General features: G+C 47.1%; 1 protein-coding gene and 1 long non-coding RNA gene across 3 annotated transcripts in view; both read left to right on the forward strand.

Moving 5' to 3' along the window:
- The window catches only part of Adra1a (adrenoceptor alpha 1A), a 67,473-nt gene that overhangs the window by 1,711 nt on the left and 43,978 nt on the right, over positions 1 to 21,784 (forward strand). The gene's annotated exons all lie outside the window — the stretch shown is intronic.
- LOC125339613 lies at positions 14 to 20,146 on the forward strand. Its single transcript, XR_007208569.1, has 3 exons — positions 14 to 908; positions 2,527 to 2,531; positions 20,136 to 20,146. It is a non-coding gene; the product is annotated as an uncharacterized LOC125339613 (long non-coding RNA).

Here is a 21,784-nt window from a genome sequence, read left to right on the forward strand (position 1 = left end):
GCCCAGGAGGGAGTTCCTAGGGCACTTTTTTGTTTTGTTTTGTTTTCCCAACTGCTGCCATCTGTGGCTTCTACTATGCGGATTAATTGGCCTCTTTAATAAGCGTGTCAACTTTTCTTAATGCCTGTGAGCATGCTTTCAATTTAAAGGCAACTGCCTTTTTTTTTTTTGCACCTCAGTCTTGCACTAAGTCCTTAAGCAGACGGGTGGGATGCCAATTTCCTTTGGATAGGAATGAGGAATATCAATTCCCATGAGCACTCTGCTTGCTCTGGGCAGATGTGCTGGCTCTATCACTGCCTAGAGTTATTCATTAGGGTGACTTACGATGCTCTGTGCTTTTTATCTGTATGAATTTTATTCTCAGCATTCACCGTGAGAGGAAAAAAAAAAGGTCTCAGAAGCTATTAATAACAACAAAAGAGTATTTTATGTCCAAACGAATCCAAACCTTAAAGAATTCATCATGCTATTTCCAGGAAGTTAAATATGTCGTTTTAATCATAAATATCAAAACAGACACTGCTGGTATCCAAACTCATGCCAGAGGCTGCAGATGACACTGAAAATACTACAGTAATGTTACAAATCTGATTCTTGCAGATGCTAAGTGAGCTGTTGCCAGGACTAATTAGCTCATGATGAGTGTCAGCAAGCCGGTCCTCTTGGAATAGTCATTTGTCTCTAATAGACCTTCAGTGGTTGTTAACTTTGTGAGCTCAAAGACAGACCCACACAGTGGCTATCCATTAGCTCTTCCCAAACAAAGTCATGATAAAAATTCATTTAAAACATCGATGACATAATTATAGCTCCTATTTGTTTGGAGTGCCAACTATGTTTCTGACATTTTACCAGTCTTCCTCCATCTTGTTAGGCCTTTCAATAGCTATTATCTTGAAATTTCAGTGTGTTGGGGGGAGGGATTCTTTACTTCCTAATACAAAAGCTGCCAGCTTTCTAAAATGTGAATTTTACAATGTAGCTATTTAAGTGTGACTTGAAACAATATCAAAATTCAGTTACACCATCCTATCCCATTAGCTACTAGCTCACACATAGCTGCTGGCTACAGCTTTGGATGGTAGATTCCTCCTCCTCCTCCTCCTCCTCCTCCTCCTCCTCCTCCTCCTCCTCCTCCTCCTCCTTCTCCTCCATCATCCTCTTCTGCCATGTCACATATAGCTACTAGGCTAAGGGGGAACCGGAGGACCCACCACGAGGTCCTTAGCACCGGAACTTGGGTCTGGGAGAGAATTGTAAGGTGAAGTGGGGACAGAGACAAGAACAGAGACAACTCTGGAAAAGTTTGCTAGAGTGGAGGGGGGGGGAGGGATGGGACTGGGAACCTAGAGCATTTCACAGGTGGAACAGGAACCATAGTCCTTCTGTTCTGCGAGAACAGCGGGATGGAGTGGATGCTGCGGGCATGGACGGGAGAAGAGCGTCTGTGTCCAAGACGAAGAGAGGACAGGGACTTGGTGACAGGACGTGAACAAGAAGCGGTGGAGGGGAGAGTCGGGGTCTTTTCCGAAACCGTGCATGTCTTCAGTGAGATAAAATGCAGAGGGAGGAAGGAGTGGGGTACATGGAAGTTCAAGGAGCACAAAGAGGGGAAATGTCGTCTTGGAGAGTGAGAGAATTATGGAAATGTAGCGGTCCCCAGAAGTCCTGAGGAGCTTACGGAACTATGGACGTGCACTGAGGGTTCGGCAGTCCGGACATCTGTGTGACACATCCCCACGGAACCAGCTGAGAGGGGCACGTGGCCGAGGATGGACGTGTGTGCTAGGAAACAGGGTGAAGTCACCAGTTTCCTCTACGTCCCCAGGAAGGGGTGCGGTGGGGGGAGTTGAAAACCCACAGCTAAAGGTGTCTGACCGGAGGGCAAAGGACCCAGAATCTCCCAATCCTCAGACCCTTTCCCAACAGCAAATGCGTGTGTGTGTGACCGTTTCTCCCAGAATATTCCAACAGTATAAAAGCCCGGGTACTAAGCTGGACAGAGGGAACCTTCCAGGGCCTCACAATCTAGGCAAGCAGACACACTGTGAATGATTAACACCAAGGTGGGGAGACCAGTGCTCCAGTGGTATTGCTGCCAGCTTCTGAGGAAAACAGCAGGCTTGGGGTTTGTTTTGTTTTTTGAAATCTGGAACTCACCACAGAAGCTTCTAGAAGTACCATGCCCCACTGAGCAAGTTCCTGAAAAATGACAGCACTCGTTCTGCTGGGCCATCAGCAATATTTTATTTGTTTTTCGTAACAACCTTAAGTCCATTTTTTTTCATGCAAAAGGTGACCAAGGAAATAAAGGTGCTATCATAAATAAAGATGTCACCATACCCACGGGACCTAAGCTTTTAAGTCTGACAAGTGCTGTCATGGGAGGAAGAGGTTATCATCCTGAACTGGGCTGCCAAGAGAGCAGAAGGAATCAAAGTGAGACCAGGGCAGGGCCGGGGTGGTACACAATGCTTCGAGGTGAAGCCTCCACCTGCGATAGGAACAGAACACCGTAGTCAGGTCGAGTGGATTCTGGGCTCTTGTTCTAGACTTTGAGAAGACGACCCCTGCTGGTCACTGTCTCTCATCCCTTCCCCCCCACCCCCAATTTCTCTCCTTCTCCCAAGGTGGGGCTGCTCTCTGGATGGACAGGGCAATGACAGGTGGGCATCTGGCCTGCAAGTCTCCCGAATTCCAGTCTTTCCAATCGGGTTTCGCTTTGGCCTCTTGAATGTGTGGTTGAAATTCAGAGCCCCCAGGCAGAAAGAGGCAGCGTGGTTGATGTTCATACCAGTCGTTATGGCTGAACACCAGATTGGATCTCGGGATGAGGAGAGAGAATAGGTAGGTGTTATCCTCTAATGACGGAAGAGAAAGAAGGACAAGGACCGTGACCACCTCCCAGGTGGCCTGCAGGGCCTCTGGGCCTGTGGTATCTCCTTGTCTAGGGCCCCCTGCTTCCAGGAGGCTCCTTCCAAGCAGGGTGAGTCTGAGACTTACTTAAGCCAGGGCTGTCTTCCTCCTGAACCAGGCCTGATGCCTCCCACCAGTTCTCGCACAGTGCCAATGGTGATAAGTCCTGATCTGAGCAGGATGCATGGGAATCCTAGACCAGTCCTGACAGCTAACTCACAGACGCTGCCCTGGAGGATGGGGGGGGGGGGGGGGTGCCTATCCTTGGAGCTGTGAAGCAGAGCCTGGGAATGAAGGGGCTGACTCTAAACTGGCTGGTTCTCCCCACTCTCCTTCCTTCCCTCCCTCCCTCCTTCCCTTCTTCCCTCTCACCCTCTCTCCTCTCTCTGACTCTCTTTCTTTCTTTCTTCCTTTGGTAGACAGGCACTCTACCACTTGAGTCACTCCCCCCAGCCGTTTTTGTTTTGTTTTTCCAGTCCTAGGGCTTGAACTCAGGGCCTGAGCACTGTCCCTGGCTTCGTTTGCTCAAGGCTAGCACTCTGCCACTTGAGCCACAGCGCCACTTCCAGCTTTTTCTGTTTATGTGGTGCTGAGGAATCGAACCCAGGGTTTCATGCTACTGTGAAGCCACGTTCCCAGCCCCCCAGCTTTTTCTGCTTGAGCTATTTCTCAAGTAAGGTCTCCTGCTTTTGTCTAGGACTGGCCTTGGACCAAGGGCCTCCTATCTATGGTCTCCTGTGTAGTTGGGATGGCGGCTGTGCACCACCTTCACTTGGCTTATTAAGATTGGGGGGTGGGGTCTCACTCACTTTTTGCCTGAGCTGGCCTTCAACCACAAAACACTCCCAACTTTGCATCCTAATTAAGTGGAATTCCAAGCATGAGCTAGCATAAGCTCGCCCATCATAAGATCCCTGATTCTTACAGAAAATGCTCACTTCTTAGAGATTACAATGCAGAGATTTTGTTAAGACTTTAAGATTTAAGATGAGACAATGGTTTTTCCATCATTCTTACATCACAGACTGTCTCAGAGTAACGGTCTTGAGTGTGAGAGCCAGCATTAAGTCCCCGCTAGCTTGGCTGGGAGTTGTGGCTAGCTGTCACTCCCGGTGGCTTCCCATCCACCAGTGGCCTAAAGCAGATTTCTTATAGCACGGAAGTTCCGCCCAGACAGCCATGGCAGGAGAATGGGGCTGGATGAATGCCCGGTCCAGATTCTCAAGGAAGGGAGAGGCATCCATCTCTTTATGCAGAATCACCAGGTACAGACAGGGATTGGGAGTGTTGCATAACGTCTTGCAGAATGTGTCCAATACTTTCTGCAATGCAGTCAGTAGAAATAGTGAGGGTCTCTGCCTGCGTGCTTCTAGCTTCTAAGTGAGACAGGCAGTAATCAGATGACCACATAAAGCAGCCCCGAATCTCTGCTCAGAGTTGTAATGTCATCCTCTCTTGTACCAGCATGGGCAGGGAGGGCTGCAGTGAATATCTGTAAACTGGGCAAGTGTGTAATGGCTAAAAGGGGAAGGGAGGCCACAGGATGTGCGGAAATTGACAGGCATGCTGCCTGGGAAGATTTTGTAGGCCACTTTGAGCCAGAAATGGGTGTCAAATGGAGCTACAAAGAGAAAGAGTAGACTACACAGGCTTTGATAACCATTCTGCAAGTTGTCTTTTTCTGAAAGATAACCAGAGAACAGAGAGCACATGATCAAGTTGATATTCCCAGCTAGGAAACGCTGATGTCAAGAAGATGGTGAATAAACGAGTTGGGAGGCCTTCCAGCGGGACAGAGTGAGGTGCAGGCTTGGAGGATGCTCTTTCTAACCTGCTCACTCCCATGCTTGTCCCCATGGCGCCGGGATGTCTCCCTTTGCCTCGCCCTCAGAGCTTAGATTCACGAGAAACTGACTCGCCCGGTCACCAACAGTCCAAGCAGACCAGGCTGTCAATTCATTTGGGCTCACTCCCCGAGAGAGCTCTCAGCAAAGATGTGTGCTGCAGACTCTACGGACGGGACGTCAACAAGGGAGTTTTGAATGACAGCTCGCTTTCTCCAATCAGATGATAGCCGGGCAAGTTCTTTCTTGAAAGAAGTGGTGACTCCTTGGTCCCTATACAAAGTCATGGCTGAGTTCTCTACTTCACAGTGCCATGGTGGGCAGGAAGTCACTCCCAAAGGAACTTCCTTTGCTAATAAACTTCCTGTATCTTAGCCTTGCTGTTGCATTTGCCGATTTGGCACTTGCATGGAGACCGTTGGCTTTTAATAGTGTGTTTCTTTGATGGGTTCAGCATTTCTTTTCACATTTCTATTCGTTATTAATACTTCTTTTATGAAATGGTCTAGCTGTGCTCTAGGGACACATTTTTTAAATTGTTTATTTTTGGCAATCTTACAATTTGAATGCAGGGGATGTACACTTGCTAGGCAAAGCACAGCATTACTTTGAACCATCATCCCACCAGCTCTTTGGGGCTTAAAGGTCTTGCTTTTGCCTAGGGCTAGCCTTGGAACTTAATCCTCCTACCTTTGCCTACCAATAACTGAGATTTCAGGCATGAACACCACATACAATTTGTTTTTTGAGAGAGCACCTCCTCAACATTCCCCTCCCCCTGGAAATGTAATCTTCCCAGGTCTACCTCCCACAGATCTGGGACTACAGATATGTGCCACTGTACTTGGCATACACTATCTTCTTTTATCTGTAAGCTCATTCTATCCACTGAAGACAGTAAGCATTTATCATAAATTCTGAGCTGCCTGCCTTCTCATGCTGTATTTAGAAGTGCTACGAAAATGTGGATTCTTTCATTTCCACAAACCCTTATGGTTGTCCTAACAAATTACCACAGGAATGCGCCCACAAACACACACTCGCCTTTAGTTTAGTCCAGTCCAGTCTGATAATGTATGCACCTTCTTACTTCCTCAGTCTCCTTTAGTGTAGACTCGGTGTCAGTCCACTTGACTGCTGTAAGATATTACTATTAACTGGATCATTTATAACAACAGAAGTCAGTTCTAAGGACAACCAAGGGTAAGGCACCAACAGATTAGATTTCTCATGAGGACTTGGCTTTCTGGTTTATGGCTTGTACCTTGTAGTTGTGTCTCCACATGGTAGAAACAACATAGTTCTTGCTACCTCTAATCCCCACTCTCAGGCTTCCCCTCTTAATACCATACGTGGAGAATTAATATTTCACCACACACACACACACACACACACACACACACACACACGTATATATATATTTGAGAACACTACCATCCAGACCATAGCATTTGGCCTTTCAGAACTCTGCTGTAAGATGTAGTAAAGGCCAAGGTCTTACATAAGCTCAGGGTGGTCAGAGAAAGATGGGAAATGAGGGCCTTTGTTACACAGCTTTCCATCACTAGGATGAAAGACTCGAGGTGATTAATCTGTAAGGAGAAAGGTTTCTTTTTGGCTCATGGCCCAGTGGGCTCATTGCTTGAGCCCCCAGCAAGCGTGGCCCATGATGGCAGGACCTGGGGCTGAGGCAAACACTTGCCAATAGCCAGAAAATAAACAGAGGGGTGGAGGTCCAAGCACCACAGTCCCCTTCAAGGGTGTTGCCTAAGAAGGACCCACCTTCCCGTTGACAGCATCTCCCAACAGTGCTCCGCAGAGAACAGGCCTTTCGCATTCAGACCCTTGGTAGACGTTCAAGTACCCACAGCACAGCACTGAGGACACTGGGGAGAGCCAAAGCCCGGTCCTGAGATGCCAGCGCCTGCTCTTGTCCTCTGGGGAATCGGAGGCTGTCGGCCTGTGTGCCATTGTCCTGCCTGCAGCCCCAGCCCTACCCAAGCCTGGCTGTGGCTTCCGACCCTCACGGTGTTCCTGGGGCTTCATTGGCTCCTGGGGAGGTTGACACTGGCTTTATGGCCCTTACTGAGGGAGTTGCTCTGCCCAGCAGCCCCTGGGCTTCTTTGGCAACTGCCTGACCCAAATTCTCAGTGATGTTCCCATCCTCACCCTGGTCTAGTCAGGGAGAGCTCTGCCCTACCCAGGTGGGCTGACCCAGGCTGGCCTGGCCCTGCCCTGCCCAGCCAGGCTGAATGGCTGAATCACATGCAGTGGCCCCTTCTCCTGGACACCATACTAGAGACAGGGTAGAATCCCTCCCACCCCCCCTCACCCACAGATGTCCTCAGCGCCCTCGTCACCTCGTGGACGGGGGCCTCCGCCACGCCGCCTGCCACCCTTACCCTCTTCTTTCCTTTCCTGCATGGAGCAGGCCCTGGGGCCAGCCTCCTTCTCATCTTCTGTGGAGTCTCAATGACCAGCACACTGCTGGGAAAGAAAGACACACGTGTGCGAGGGGAGTGGCGGTGAGGACTGTTTCACGCTCGTCACTTCCCATTTGCATTTGGTGGCGCTTATGGTTTGGGTCTGGCATCTTGGGCTGTTTCCGTGTGGGATGTGCCGTCTCGGGGCCTTGGGCGGGACGCCACCACCCCCTCCCCCCCAGGAAGGCTTTGCTCCTATTCACAGGTGATGCTAACGGTATGAATTTCCAAAGGGTTTTTGTCAGTCTCAAAAGACTTATCAAAGACTTCCTGTCTTCTCTGGGAAGCCACATCCACTGTATTAAGAGCGCCGAGGCTCTTTCCTTTTCCTGTCTCTCCTCTCCTATCGACGCCGTTTTACTGGATGTGGTTTTATAATATACGTGGATGTTTCCATTCTTTCAGCAAGTCCCCACACTCTTTGGTTCTTTCTGTTTACTGGCCAACCTGCTTTTGAACCATTGTTTTCACTTTCTTTTAACCACGTAACTAATCTCTCCTGAAAAAAAAAAAGTGACTATGGCATGAACAGTTGTTGCTTCGGTATTGCAATTTGGCATGTGCACTGGCCGTGTTTTTATTTCAGTGTACTTCCTCAAATCAGTGTCTTCGTACAGTTTGCAGAGCTACATAGAGCTATATGTTAAATGCGTGTTCGTTTACTTGCATCTTAGAATAATGCATTTTAAGAAAACAAAATTTTAATTCATTGACGGGATCAAATACTGCCTTTTTGGTCCCATCAATATGTGTATTTTATTTTTATGACTTCTTTATTTATTTGACATAGGGTCTTTTATGTAGTTCCACTGACTTTGAACTCATTCTTAGCCCATTCTGGACTTGAACTTCCACCCCCCTTGACCTCGGCCTCCCAAGTGCTGGGATTAAAGGCATGCATCACTATGCCCAGCTAACACAGTTCTTCATTGGCATTGGTTTGATTGGTTTTATTTCCTACTGTTGCTCTGTGTGTTCTTGGATAGGACGGCATTTGATCGAGCGGCATTATTCTTTTTTATGTTGCTGTGCAGCGATAACTTTTTTACTTTCTGTCTGAATTTCTCTGTGTTTGTGAAGTCGGTCTAATGGTTTGCTTTATGGTTCTGTTTTTGTCACATTCTGGTACCAGGTTTATGTGAAGCTCATAAAGCAAATTGTGACACTTTTCATTTTTTTTTTCCCCTCGCAATCTGTAGTCGTTTAAATAGCATAAGAATTATGTGTTCCAAGAAGGTTTGAAAAACGCCCATAAAACATTTGGGCTCAGTTCCTTTTATGGCTATGATCCTCGGGGCCGGCTTCGCTCCACGGATAGTGATCTATTGCGATTGTCAGATTTGGTAACGTTTATTTCCTCCTTGTCCATTCTCCTTCTCCTGAGCCGCGCCACCGCAGTGTGGATTTCTGTGTAATGCTGCAGTATCCCACATGGCATGTTGGTGATTTCGTTGGTGTTCTCTCAGGCTTCTCGGATGACTGTCGATTTTCTTAGGATTGTTTTTTTTTTTTTTCCAGTGAATCCACCTTCTGGGTTTATTAATTATTTTAATCCATTTCCCAATGCATTTACTTAAGACCCTCTGAGTTCTCTGTTTAGTTTTTCTCTGTTACATTTTTGTGTTTCAAGAGAAAAACAGCCTGAACAGAATGCTTTGTTTACCTGGACAGTCTTTTCTTCCAGTCAGGCTGAATTGTTACTTTTAATATTTGCTCTCATCCTGTGTAGACAAAGGAAGTTCTTGCTTGTGGTGATTATTAATTCAAAACTAGCTATAACTATTATTTCCTACTTTCTTAAAATTAATTCCTAATTTATAGCAATGTGATCACAGAGTGAAGCCGAAATAATTTCTAGCTATGGAAATAACTGAGATTTCCCCTAGGACTTCATGTACGATCAATAACTTGCATATGTCATAGACTTAATGTTTAATAGATACATTAAAAGTTCTTAATAATGGCATTTTGAGATCTTTATTTTTGTTATTTTTACCTTTACCTATCAACTACTTTATTTTTTCAAATATTGAGAGAGGTATAAGAAGCTTTCCCAGTGCTACTAGCTTCTTCCCTTCGTTTCTGTGTTGGCAGCCTGTTTCCCTTGCGTGTGCTCATGTTGTTTGATAAATAAAGACGGAGTGCGTAATACCTCCATTCAGACGCTGATGGCTGTGTGTGGTGGCACTTGTCTGTAATCCCAGCTACATGACAGCCCATAGATAGGAGGACCTCAGCCTGAGGCTGGACTTCACTGCAAGACCCTACCTGAGAACTAACGAGGGCATAACACAGTTAGGAGAAGGATGTCATGCAACTGGCAGAGCGCCTGCCTAGCACGCACAAGGCCTTGAGTTCAAACCCAAGTATCACAGCAACAAGGTCAACAACAACAAAAATTAGGAAGGAATTTGGTAGATGATTCCATCGGAAGTCACTGCCTGCCAGCCGACTCCTTTCACAGCAAAGAAGGGCACAAAGAAGAGTCTGAAGGGAGGTTTTGGGGTTCAAGACCAGGCATGCTTCCACCATCCAGCCTTTGCCTTCCAATGCAGGTAGAAGACCACACCATGGGGTGAGGTGATGGCCAGTCCCAGCTGCGCTCTCCTTTGCAGTGGGTCCTGGTCACAGGAGGGCGGAAGACCGTATGTGAGGGTTGAACGAGTCCCTGCCGGGGGCGGGGCGGGGGGAGGAGGGGGAGGAGGGGGGAGGGCAAGAGTCCCCCTTTCTAGGGTGTGATGAGTTGGGAGGCCGTCTTTGTCGACTGGCAGCTTAAATAGCACACACGGATCCCTTGCAGGCTGGAAGCCTGAGATCTGATGCACTTGGCAAAGAGAGAGTGCGCCTCAGTTTCCCAGTCTCCTTAGAAGGATGCTGATCTTGCGCTGTGGGCTTGGAACCTTGTAGAAAGCTACTTTCCAAGGCTCCTCCCTTTCCCACCCAATCACCGTGGAGATCAGGCCTTCAACATCCAAGCGGAGGAGACACAAGAGCTCCTTCCATCCGTCCTCATCCCCAGCGCGTGGTGTATCAAGGGCATCATTTCATTCCCAGAAGCCGCAGTGCCGGTCTGAGATGGGGACACCGAGGGGCCACAGAGATGAAGGACTTCTCACTGCAGCTGCTGCCTTCCTGGAGTGCGGAAAGGGGTCTGGCCACCGGGTCGAGGCCCTGCTTCTGCCCCCTCCAGCCCTTCCCCTATGGCAAGAGGGGCCTGTGTTCCTTGGGCCTGTGGCTTTCCAATCTATTTTGAGAACTGTCTGGCCAGGGGAAATGGTACTCAGAAGCCCAGATATAACTGTGTGACAGTGGCCGAGCCCCAAGGCTGGAACGCTCAGCCTTCGCTGGCGGCTGGCACAGCCCGCCTTCCGTGCCCACGGCGTCTGAGTCCAGAAGTTCTGTGGGAAGTGAGGTTTGCATTTTCAAAGGAGAAGGAGGGAAGTGGACCAGGGACCTAGGGGCTGTCATTATTCTGGAATGCCGACAGAGCAGTAGGCTTTGCCCTTAAAGGGTTTGAGAAGGGAACATTTTGCATACTCAGGTTGTTTTTTTTTTCCTTCCCTTTTTTAATGTGCTATCCGCATGTAGCTCATTGCCAGGGCATTTAGCTGCCAGTTAGAAACACACTGCTTACAAGGTGATGATATGGTTTGGCCCCTAAGAATGAGAAATACTTTTTTGTTGTTGTTGTTTGTTTTGCCTTGTTGTGCCTGTACTGGGGCTTGAACTCAGGGCTGGGTGCTGTCCCTTAGCTTTTTCACTCAAGGCTGATCTTTTACCACTTAAACCACAGCTCCACTGTTATTTCTTTTTTGGGGGGGGGCAATAATTGGAGATAGGAGTCTCATGGACTTTCCTGCCCAGGCTGGCTTCAAACCATGACCCTCAGAGCTCAGCCTCTTGAGTAGCTAGGATGACAGGTGTGACTGAGCCATGTCTTTTTAGTGTCACCTGCAGTCTGCGGTGGTGTTGGTTTCTTTTCTTCCCCCTGAGTCCACTGATGACTGAGAAATGGACTTTTTCAAAGAAATTCTAGAGGAGGATGGAACCCTGATACAGCAAACCATTCCTGAAGTCACAACAGGAATATTCTCAGCCAGGGATGATCTTGCCCAGAGGACACCAAACCCTCTCGAGCGGCGTGTTATGTATCCTGACACTGGGGTGAGAAATGTCCTGCCCCACAGAGGGTTAGACCAGCACTCCACACTGCGCAGGTCAGCCCAGCGAGGGAAGCAGCCTGCCCCACGTGGAGACAATGCCACCCCTGGCAAAACACTCACATCTGCCCAAACACTTTAGAAATGTCCCCCATGGAATGCGGAACATCAGTGTGCATGGTCCTTCAGGATTGCTTACTGTATTTCCAACATCTTGACCAGGGATGAAAGCATCCCCAGTCTCTAGATGCCTGCAGCTCCCTGAGGAAACTCCGCTGTCAGTTTCGTTATTGTTTTGCTTTTAATTGTAATAAATGTCCTTATTTTAACCCCTTTAAATTGTGTGGTTGGGTAGCATTTAGTACACTGACAAAGGTTTTGTTTTTGTTTGCTTGTTTGTTTTCAGCCTAGGTCTCACAATATAGCCCGGCTGTCCCCAGACTCATGAGCCTACTAGTGTTGGTATTATGAGCATATGCCACTAAGCCCAGCTTCGTGCGATCTTACCTATATTGTCCTTTAACTTCTCCTCCTCCTTCTCCTCCTTCTCCTCCTCCTCCTCCTCCTCCCCCTCCTCCTCCTTCCCCCCTCCTCCTCCTCCTCTTCTTCTCCTCCTCCTCCTCCTCCCCCCTCCTCCTCCCCCCTCCTCCTCCCCCCTTCTCCTCCCCCCTCCTCCTCCTCTTCCTCCTCCTCCTCCTCTTCCTCCTCCTCCTCCTCCTCCCCCCTCCTCCTCCTCTTCCTCCTCCTCCTCTTCCTCCTCCTCCTCCTCCTCCCCCCTCCTCCTCCTCTTCCTCCTCCTCCTCTTCCTTCTCCTCCTCCTCCTCCTCCTCCCCCTCCTCCTCCTTCCTCCCCCTCCTCCTCCTTCCTCCTCCTCTTCTCCTCCTCCTCCTCCTCTTCTTCTCCTTTCTCCTCCTCCTCCTCCTCTTCTCCTCCTCCTCCTCCTCCTCTTCTCCTTCCTCCTCCTCCTCCCCCCTCCTCCTCCTCCTCTTCCTCCTCCTTCTCCTCCTCCTTCCTCCTCCTCCTCCTCTTCCTCCTCTTCCTCCTCCTCCTCCTCTCCTCCTCCTCCTCCTCTTCTTCTTTTTCTTCTTCCTTTTCTTCTTTCTCTTCTTCTGTCTGAGACAAAAACTCAAACTCAGTTCCTGACACTTTCGTTCATTGGCTAGCGCTCTACCAACTGAGCCACACCTCCAACCTGTGTCTTTTGAGACCCAATTCATCTCCTTTTTCTTTGGTAGCTTGTGGGTTTGATCTCATAAATAAGAAGTCGATGCCAAACCCAAGGTTAGAAAGATTTATACCTACGCTTCCTTCTACAAATTGTATAGTCATAGCTCTTTCAGGTCAATCTTTGATCTTTTGCATTAATTTCTATATATGACATGAGGTACGTTTCTAAACGTTCTTTAACCTATGGAAATGAAGTATCCCAAGCACTATTACTGAAGAGACTTCTCCCTCACCCCCCAATGAATGGTCTTGGCGTCCATATCAAAATTCAGTTTTCCATAGTACGTGGCTTCCCTTCTGAACTCTACATTCTCTTGGGATGAGGGCTCATTACCTGTCTCCCTAATTCTCTTCTACTACACAGACTTCTGTTCTATATTCTTCTGATCCTTAAGCCAATACCCCCATGTCCTGTCCATTGTAGGTTAGCGGTAACCTTCAGAATTACTGTCTACTGGGTTTTTTTTAACATTATGAAAACATAATTGGAAGATTTGAAAATGACTACCTCTTTCTGTAGAAAATCATGTAGAATAGTACAGAAACACAACTAATTTGAAATTTCTAATTAACAGTGTCTAGATAGAGAACTCAATACTAATCATTTATTATGTATTCATTAAAATTTTAAATGGAAAGCATATATTGTGTGGTATATATATTACATGATCACAGTGAACTTCACAGATATAATTGTTATAATAATAAAAAATCATCATAATTTTAGGGTCAAAACCTGACCTGATATGAACCCCTCTGTTAGTGAATTCGATCTAAATCCATAGGTCACTTTATAGATCTTAAATCCATACATCATGCTGTACAAATATGTGTATTTTTTATTGTGGAGTATTCTCCACTGGTGATGTTATCCTATGCTATATACAGACTGTGACTTGTATTACCTTGGTACAATCTGAAAAAAAATCCTGAATTTTAGAACATCTTTGACTCCAAAGGCTTTAGAGAAGGAATTAGAGAGCATTACTTTCATGATGTGCAAAAAATTTGGTGATTTTCTTTTTGGTCTTTTATTAGCTAAACACAAAGGTAAGCAGAGGCAGCCCACGCTGACAGCACAGCTGACCTGTGTGGCGGGGTACGAGCCTGTCTCCTGCTCTGACTCAGGTGCCTCTAGCCACGGCTGGAGATCTGACTACCCCTGGCTTTCTGCGTAGGTTACACAGACTGAAATTTTGAGTTTTAATCAGTTCCTTTGGCTTAAGCATTGGTCATGTAGATTATCCTTTAAAATCAAAATGTCTGCACCACCTCTGTGGTGTGTGCATCCCATCCAATACCATAATGTGCTAATTGAAGGGCTATTCTATCCAACTCTGCAGTTCCCCTGTAAGAGTTGAGGCTGTTATAGCTTAGTCTTTGATCTATTGTGTGTTTATATGTGGTGTGAGCTAAGATTCTAGCCCCATTCTTCACGGCCTGTGGAAATGAAGTGGTTCAAGCATTAGGACTGAAATGTTTTCAATTATGTGATCTGTTCCCATGAATAAGTCTCAGGTTAGTTAAGTAATTTACCTAGTACCACCAAGCTATTATAGACAGAAGTTCTGTGAGTATTTTCACTTTCTGTCCCGTTAATTTGTTTTGACAAGGCATTAGTCGTGGCTGCCATGTCTGTTCGGCAGAGAAACAGAAAACCCTGCACTTTCTACTTAAACCCCGTCAGGGGTAGCACATACAGTTTGTTGGAGGAAGGGAGATATAGCAAAAGAGAGGAATTCCAGTTGGCAAAAGCCAGGATGAGCAGGAACTAGGGAAATCTGGAAGTAAATGATTAACCATGCGAGTCTGATGTTTGTGTGCTCTGGTGTTTTTGTGTCCAGTTCTTACCCTGAACCTGCTGACTCACCATCTACTGGACACTCGGTGTAGCGCTGAGTCTTGTAGAGGCTACTGAAGAGGAAGACCTGAAAGGTCAGACCTAAGAGGAAAGGTGACCTGCACAAAGGAGTAGTCAGCAGGACAAAGTTTTGTCCATTGTAAACATCCCAGGAATTCACAAGGGAGACGTGTGCCAGTCACGGGACTCTGGGACTCTCTATGGAGGGAGGGTGTCTTCAACCAGGTGTGGACACGTAGAATTGGAAAGACCAATAAAATGAGAATAGCATGTTTATATGAGATATTCCATGAGAGTGTGTGTGTGTGTGTGTGTGTGTGTGTGTGTGTGTGTGTGTGTGTGTTGTAAAAAGAGAAAGAATCATGGAAGGCAATATTGACCAAATTTAGTGGGACCACGTTATCTTCAACATCTTTTTGAAAACAGCAAAGGTTCTAGCCTTTGAAGTAGGGAGAAATGGGAAACCACGGGGACTGAGAGCAGATACATGGCGTAGCAAAGCGTTGTTGGCCTGAGGTTAGATCAGCAGCAATGGCGGCACGTGTGGACATGAAGAATACTCAGATGGCGTCGGTTGGATGAGATCCCGAATGGGGGTGTGGCCAGGGAGTGCCGGAGGCCCAGACACATCTCAAGGCAGAGCAGTGAGACTCAGAGGGACTTGTGGGGAATCGGGGTGGTAACGGTGACACAGATTTGAGCGTGGATTGTGGGGTGGGTTACCCGTGCCGTAGAGAGGGCAGGAAGGAAGTGGCTCCAGAGGCCTTCAGTTTTGCTCCTATTCAGCCTGGGATTGTGGTGTAGAAGTACAGCACTCTGCAACTGTGCTGTCCAGGACGGTGATGCATTTAATTAAGCTTAACTTAGGTAAGATCTTAGTTCCCCAGTCAGCCTAGACACAGGTCAGTTATCCCATGACCACCTAGGACTAGTGACCGCCCTATTGGAGGGCTTTGGCATAAAGTATTCCATCATCTTACCGTTTTTCTACTGGACAAGATTGATCTAGAAATCCATAGCCAGTATCAGCCCATTGATGAGGGACACGTTCAAGAGTCAGTTCCCTGTTGTTGTTTTTCCTACCCTGCCTACCCCATCCCCCAGGGCCTGGGTTTGACCTCAGAGCCTCACACGTGCTTGGTCAGCTGGAACTCACCACTTAATCCACACCTCCAGCCCAACTGTTTTGCTGATTGTTTTAGGGACGGAATCTTGAAGACTTTTCTGCTTGGACTCACTTTGAACTCTGATTCTGCAGAGCATGGCCTTCTGAGTAGCTAGGGTTACGGGCACGGGCCACTGGCATCTGGCCACTTCCCAGTTCTTTACATAAATAGGCAAATGGTGAAACAGAGTCACCGGGTCATGAGATTGGGTAGAATATGGAGAATACACAGAAGTTGTCTGAGCTGTGGGAGAAGTAGAATACTAATATAAAACCCAGGCAACAAAAAGAAGAGAGCATGTCACTCAAGAGGGAGGAGTGTCATCACCCAGTGTAGGAGCAAAGTCGGAGAGAGAGAACCAGAAGAAAAAGCTTGTTCAGGAACCTTGGGTCATTTGTAGTCAACCTCTCACCCTGATGCAGAGTAGAGAAGAGAAGAGTGATGTAGAAGGCCCCAGCCCTTGCAGAGTTCGGGACATGGACAAGCTTTCATTGAAATGTTAAGTTCTAGGAACTCCCTAAGGAGGGAAGTCTGGGGGGTGGGGGGAGGTAAAAGGAGGAGGAACAAAGCCATCTACTGGGAGAAAGGGGAGAGGGGAGGGGGCAGGATTGGAGGATGGAAGGGAAGGAGACAGGAAGGAAAGAGGAAGGGAGGGAAGGAGGGAAGGAAGGAAGGAAGGAAGGAAGGAAGGAAGGAAGGAAGGAAGAGGGATAGAGATGGTTAGATTTGGGTTCCATGGTCAAAGTTGGGTGGTTTTTTGCTGGATTTTTTTTTTAAGATAGATACATGAGAAGGGCATCTCCAGAAATTGTTAGAGATGAGTGTGACATAGCACATCTACGGATCTGGATGGAGAAGAAAGGGGCAGGAGGAGGTGAGGCTTTGGGAGTTGGTGGTCAGTGGAGGGAGCACTGGAAGCCCATGTCCCAGCTTTGATCTCCTTGTTTTTGCTCCCCTGTCTTCTCCATATGTCTTCCTTTCATCTTCTTCATTTTCACCAATTTGCTCTGGGTAATGAGTTTATTATATCAGATACTTAATACTTTATGTGTATTATTTCACTGAATTCTCTGCAGCAATAGATATCTCGGTTCTCCTTTCAAAAAAGAAATTGTGGCAGAGGGTTTTTGAGTAACTTTTCCTGGAGTCTTGCAACGAAGCACGTGTCTGAGTCTGAATCGGGACCCGGTTCTGTGCAATGCCAGATCGCGTGCCCTCTATGTCCTCTGTGTCGAACAGTGTCTAACGTGCACTGCCACTGGGCTGAGCCGCTCAGAGCACAGCTTCCGTCATGTCCACATAAGGGTGTGTTTGCTCTCGGCAGCCATAGTTCCCCTCTCCTTACCCAGAGGCGGAAAAATGGTTGTGGTGGAACAGCACAAAATAACACCTCCCAGTGTCAACCCAGCCTCCGTGGGGGACAAAATGCTTAGCAACTCTTTCAAAGTAACCAAGACAGAACTTGACCTTTAAGCCATTTCTCCATGTAGAGTTAAATTTGTCTTCAGCAAAATATGGTTTGAATAAATCAAGACCTCCTGGTTTAGCTATTTCACTGAGAAGGTAAAATTCCCAATCTGATTTAAATTTTTCCTTTTGCCAAATTCCACAGGGTGAAATCTTTTTTTTTTTAAATGATAAAGTTCAGGATAAAAAAGAAACTTCCTAAGGAGTATGTTGTTACAGAGCTTCACTGCAGTCATCCTAAGTATCGCTTATACTTTCCAAACCAAAGTCAGGGGCTCCCGTGGCTACTGATTTTACTGCAGCTGAGTTGCATCATGCTATTTGTGTCGAAGCCATTGGCGAGACCCAGCTCTGTCACAAAGTTCAGGTGTCCATCCACTGCCTTTCCAAACCCGTAGCACTTTCCTGCTGGAGACCCCAGGGTTTCCCAGAATCCACCACTCTCCCTCAGTTAACCCACTATCAGCAGCTCCTGCGACTAGATCTACGTCCAACTGGGTCCATTGGAGTTGGAATGAGAGCTTCCGACTTTTAATTTTACAAATGTTGCATTCTCCAAGGGTTCTTGGGTAATCGTGTTTCACAAGTCGGGATGGAGATTTGATGGCCTGAGCCAAATACAAACTTGAGAAACTGCATACTGCTTTCCTGTGATTCACTCAGAAGGAAAGGACGTGTAAGGTCAGCAGCACCGCGGTGCTTGGAACAATGGTGTCGCATGTGCAGAGCACATGGTGGGAAGTTGTGTCTTCTCCCTGCTTGTTGGTCCAGTTAGCCTGCCTTGCACCAGCATTCCTTCAATCGTGGGCAAGTCACAAGTCCCGGGAACAGTTTGTGCTTTCCTCCCCCATGCCCTTCCCACCACCCGACACCAACCCTGTTGCTATTTTCTAGTCTCCATCAAGTCATGAATGGAGAAACGTGTCCCTTCTACCAAGTCAGCCCCGTTTTGCAAAATGAACTCCAGTTCTCCTCTTCTGGGAAGCCACCCAGAGTAGTCAAGGATCTCAAAATGTCTTCATTCAAGGAATATACGGAGAGCTTGTTGGGTTTCACACCCCAACAGCCCCTGACCTAGCCATCATCATCACAGGGATAGATCTGATGCTGGTTTCTCAGTGCTGGAGTCAATCTAGTCATTAAAAAGTGACGTAACAAGCTGGGCACTGGTGGCTCACGCCTGCAATCCTAGCTACTCAGGAGACTGAGACCTGAGGATCACAGTTTGAAGCCGGCCCAGACAGGAAAGTCCTATGAGACTCTTATTTCCAATTAACCACCTGAAAACCAAAAGTGGTGCTGTGGCTCAAAGTGGTAGAGCTCTAGCCTTGAGTGAAAATGCTCAGAGACAGTGCCCAGGCCCTGAGTTCAAGCCCCATGGCTGACCAAAACCAAAAGTGATTTAACTAGCACAACCAATCACCTTCTCACCTAACTCAGAGGCTTTGTTTATCATATGGGTTCTATTATATGGGCACTTGTTGGCTATTCATAGCTACATACAAGTCTCAGTTGCTACCTCCTTCTCTCCTTAGATAACAAAGATATTGGGTCTTCACTGCAGTGGGCTCCACATCTGGTTTGCCCAGAGTGGATGGGGCTTAAAATGTAGTAAGAGTCCTAGGGGCCCTGCCTCTGCCTCCACAACTGAGGAAGCCAGTGGAGGCCACACAGACTGTTTGTGTAAGGAGATGGCTGCCCTGAGCAGATGGAGGTGTTTTCCTGTATGTTCAACTGAGGGATGGATTGGTACCCAAACCCCTCGGCTGCAGGGGAGGAGGCTTGTACTAGCATTTTCATCTGCCACCATCCCTTTCTGTGGTAACGATATCTTCCCTTCAACTGTGACTTCAGATACTTGCATTGCATGTCTCTCCCTCACCTCGTTCCCTGGGAAGGCTTCCTGATGTCTGGGCTACAGCTTTTCATCAGCAGGAGCACAGGATAGGCTTAAGTGATCAGCACTTAAGCTCCAGATCTCATTCCGCAGGGCCTAGCCTGAGTCCATCGTAAGCAGCCTTGAATCCTCAGGGCCTTTGCGCAGTAGTAAGTTCTGAATAAATACTTGTTGAATTAAAGAGAACCAAAGCCTACTTCTCACTTCAGTGCATGTCATCAGAAAGAGAGCCTAGCTGGCTGTTTTATTTACTATAAAAAGCAGACCACGGGCTTGGATTTTCCACCTGCCACCAAAACTTACAAGGAGGCTTTGGAGACTTGGTCTTTAAGTTGATCCAAGTTGGCTTTGCCAGATATAGATTCAGACAAATCCTGAAGCTGAGCCTTATGTTGTTAAATATCTGAATGATCACAGCAAAAATAAGTCTATTGTCCAAAGTAAATATGGCCATATAAACTGAAGAAAAAGTCCAAAATGTTTTTTTGGTGTCTGGGGAGAGAAAAAAAAACAACACGGTGTGAAACATCTGTATGATTAACCATCTGTCCCTATTTGTACTCAATTACTTGGCTTAAGTTTACACAACTCAGAGAAACAAGAGTCTTGTGATCGGTGTAGACAGCCAACTGGAACAACTCAAGCCCGGGCCGGGGCGGGGGGCGGGGGTGGATCTGAATTTTCCTGATTATGTGTTGCTCTGCTTGCAATAAGTTAAAGATAATTCTGTTTCTGTACATGCTGAGGGACTTTCGGGGAGACTAAAGTAATGAATGTGTGAAGACAAGAATCAAAGCCACTAAAAGTAGGATCTTCTGAGCTACCCACCAAGCCATTCTGTCTTCTCCGTACATGTTTCCTCACCAGGTGGGTATGTGAAAATCCCCTGCAAAACTGTCTCTTAGCACAAAGCTGATTTCTCCATAACGGTTGCTATCCTACGAGCCCTCAAGCTGTCGACAGCTCCAGTGGCTCCTAGGAACGCTGAGGCAATTCTTCTTGTGTTTCCTTTGATCTGTAATTCTTCATGTAAAGTCTGTACTCCACCCAAAGCTTTTCATTCTGTATCATCATATAGGCAAAAATAAATTTGCAGTGTTTTTCAAAAAAGGGGCCAAAGGGGTGTAAACAGATGTCTGGTAGAAAGTGAATCCTGTGTGCTTTTTGTACACCGCTTCTCACCATCGGTATGCCAGCCATTTCTCTTTGTTTTAATAATGAGAATTCTGCCAGGCAGAGCGGGATGTAAGACCATCCCTCAGTTAGGAAGTGACTTGGCTTAGATTCAAACCAGGACCCCTGGGGGCCTGGAGCCAAGGTCTTTCCTGGTGCTGTGCTGCCTTCCTGGGCTGCTCGTTTGTAGCCTATTACCTCTTGAACTGCACACAGCCCAAGGTGACCTTCACACTCACCTTAACCCATCCACACCCCCACACCAAACACGGGGAACAGTGCCCCTCGTGAACAACCGACTGAGGTTTGGCTTGAAATCTCCGAGAACTGTTTGTAGTTTATATTTGCAAACTCAACATAAAAGAGGCTACTGACTTGCTCTTCTACATTCAGACCAGGAATGTGCTGAAAGCAGATGTGGAGCCTAATAGGCAGGGTATCTGTGCTCTCGCATCTCTCTGTCTCTCTCTCTCCTTCCCTCCCTCTGCCTTGCTATCTCCCTCTCCTTCCTTCCATTTTTCTCTTCTCTCATCTCTTCCTCCCCCTTCTTTCCCTCATCATTTCTTCTTTCCTCTCTTCCTTCTCTCTTTCTCCTCCTCCTTCTGTCTCTCTGTCTTTTGTGTTGTCTTCATGTAACTCAGATTGGCCTCAACCTCTATCCTCCTCCCTTAACCACTTGAACACCAACATCACAGGTGTGTACCACCACGGTACCCACCTACATCTCTCTTCTTGAAGAGAATAATGCTGTCTCCTTTAGTCACCCTGCTGCAGTGGTGTTTGCTTTCTGAGTGATGAGTCACTTGAAATTTTCCTCCTGACACTGATGCAGTGTGAGAACCACATCATTAGTACAAGAGCCCTGGATAGCTTGGTGAGTTTCCTCTTCAAAGGACATGGGATAACAAGATGTGATAAGCAGGGCTCGGGAGCCTCAGTGCTAACGATGTTCTATCCAACACAGCCATGGGTTCCAGTCACTGAGTCATAGAGTAGGAGCTCTATTTCATCACCATACACGGTTCCATTAAAAAGGGGAGAGAACTTGGGGTTGTGAATCAGGTCATTACAGGCCCCTTCCAACTCTGTCTCTCCCCACTTCAGATGGATCACAGATGTTTCTTCAAAGAGGTGCATGACTTATCTGAAAAGTGGGATTCGTAACACGCTGCTCTTGTACCTAGAGTAGGATTGTTGGAGAGACAGGAAAGAAACATGGTTTGAGTACCATAAAAAGTGAAATGTTATAAAAATGTAGGTCTTCATACATAGACCACAGGGTGTGAAGAATCCTCAGCAAAAGTAGAAACTAGTCTTGCAGCAGTGCAATCAGTCAACAAGCGCGGCCAAAGTGCACAGAGACATTTATAGCCACAGAACAGCATCTTGCTGTCTGTTGAATACAACAATAAGAATTGAAGCTCGTCTCTGCTTGGCAGTTGTTTACCTTTCCTTTTCTCATTCCACTTTTCACAGTTTATTTTTCTTATATTTAAAACCCTGATGAACACATTGGCCCTTCACACAGGTGATGTAAGGGACTCTAGAATGTAACCAAGGGACAGGTGAAATTTTTAAATTGAAGTC

The sequence above is a fragment of the Perognathus longimembris genome, chromosome 21 (genome assembly GCF_023159225.1).
Source record: "Perognathus longimembris pacificus isolate PPM17 chromosome 21, ASM2315922v1, whole genome shotgun sequence".
Lineage (NCBI taxonomy): Eukaryota > Metazoa > Chordata > Mammalia > Rodentia > Heteromyidae > Perognathus > Perognathus longimembris.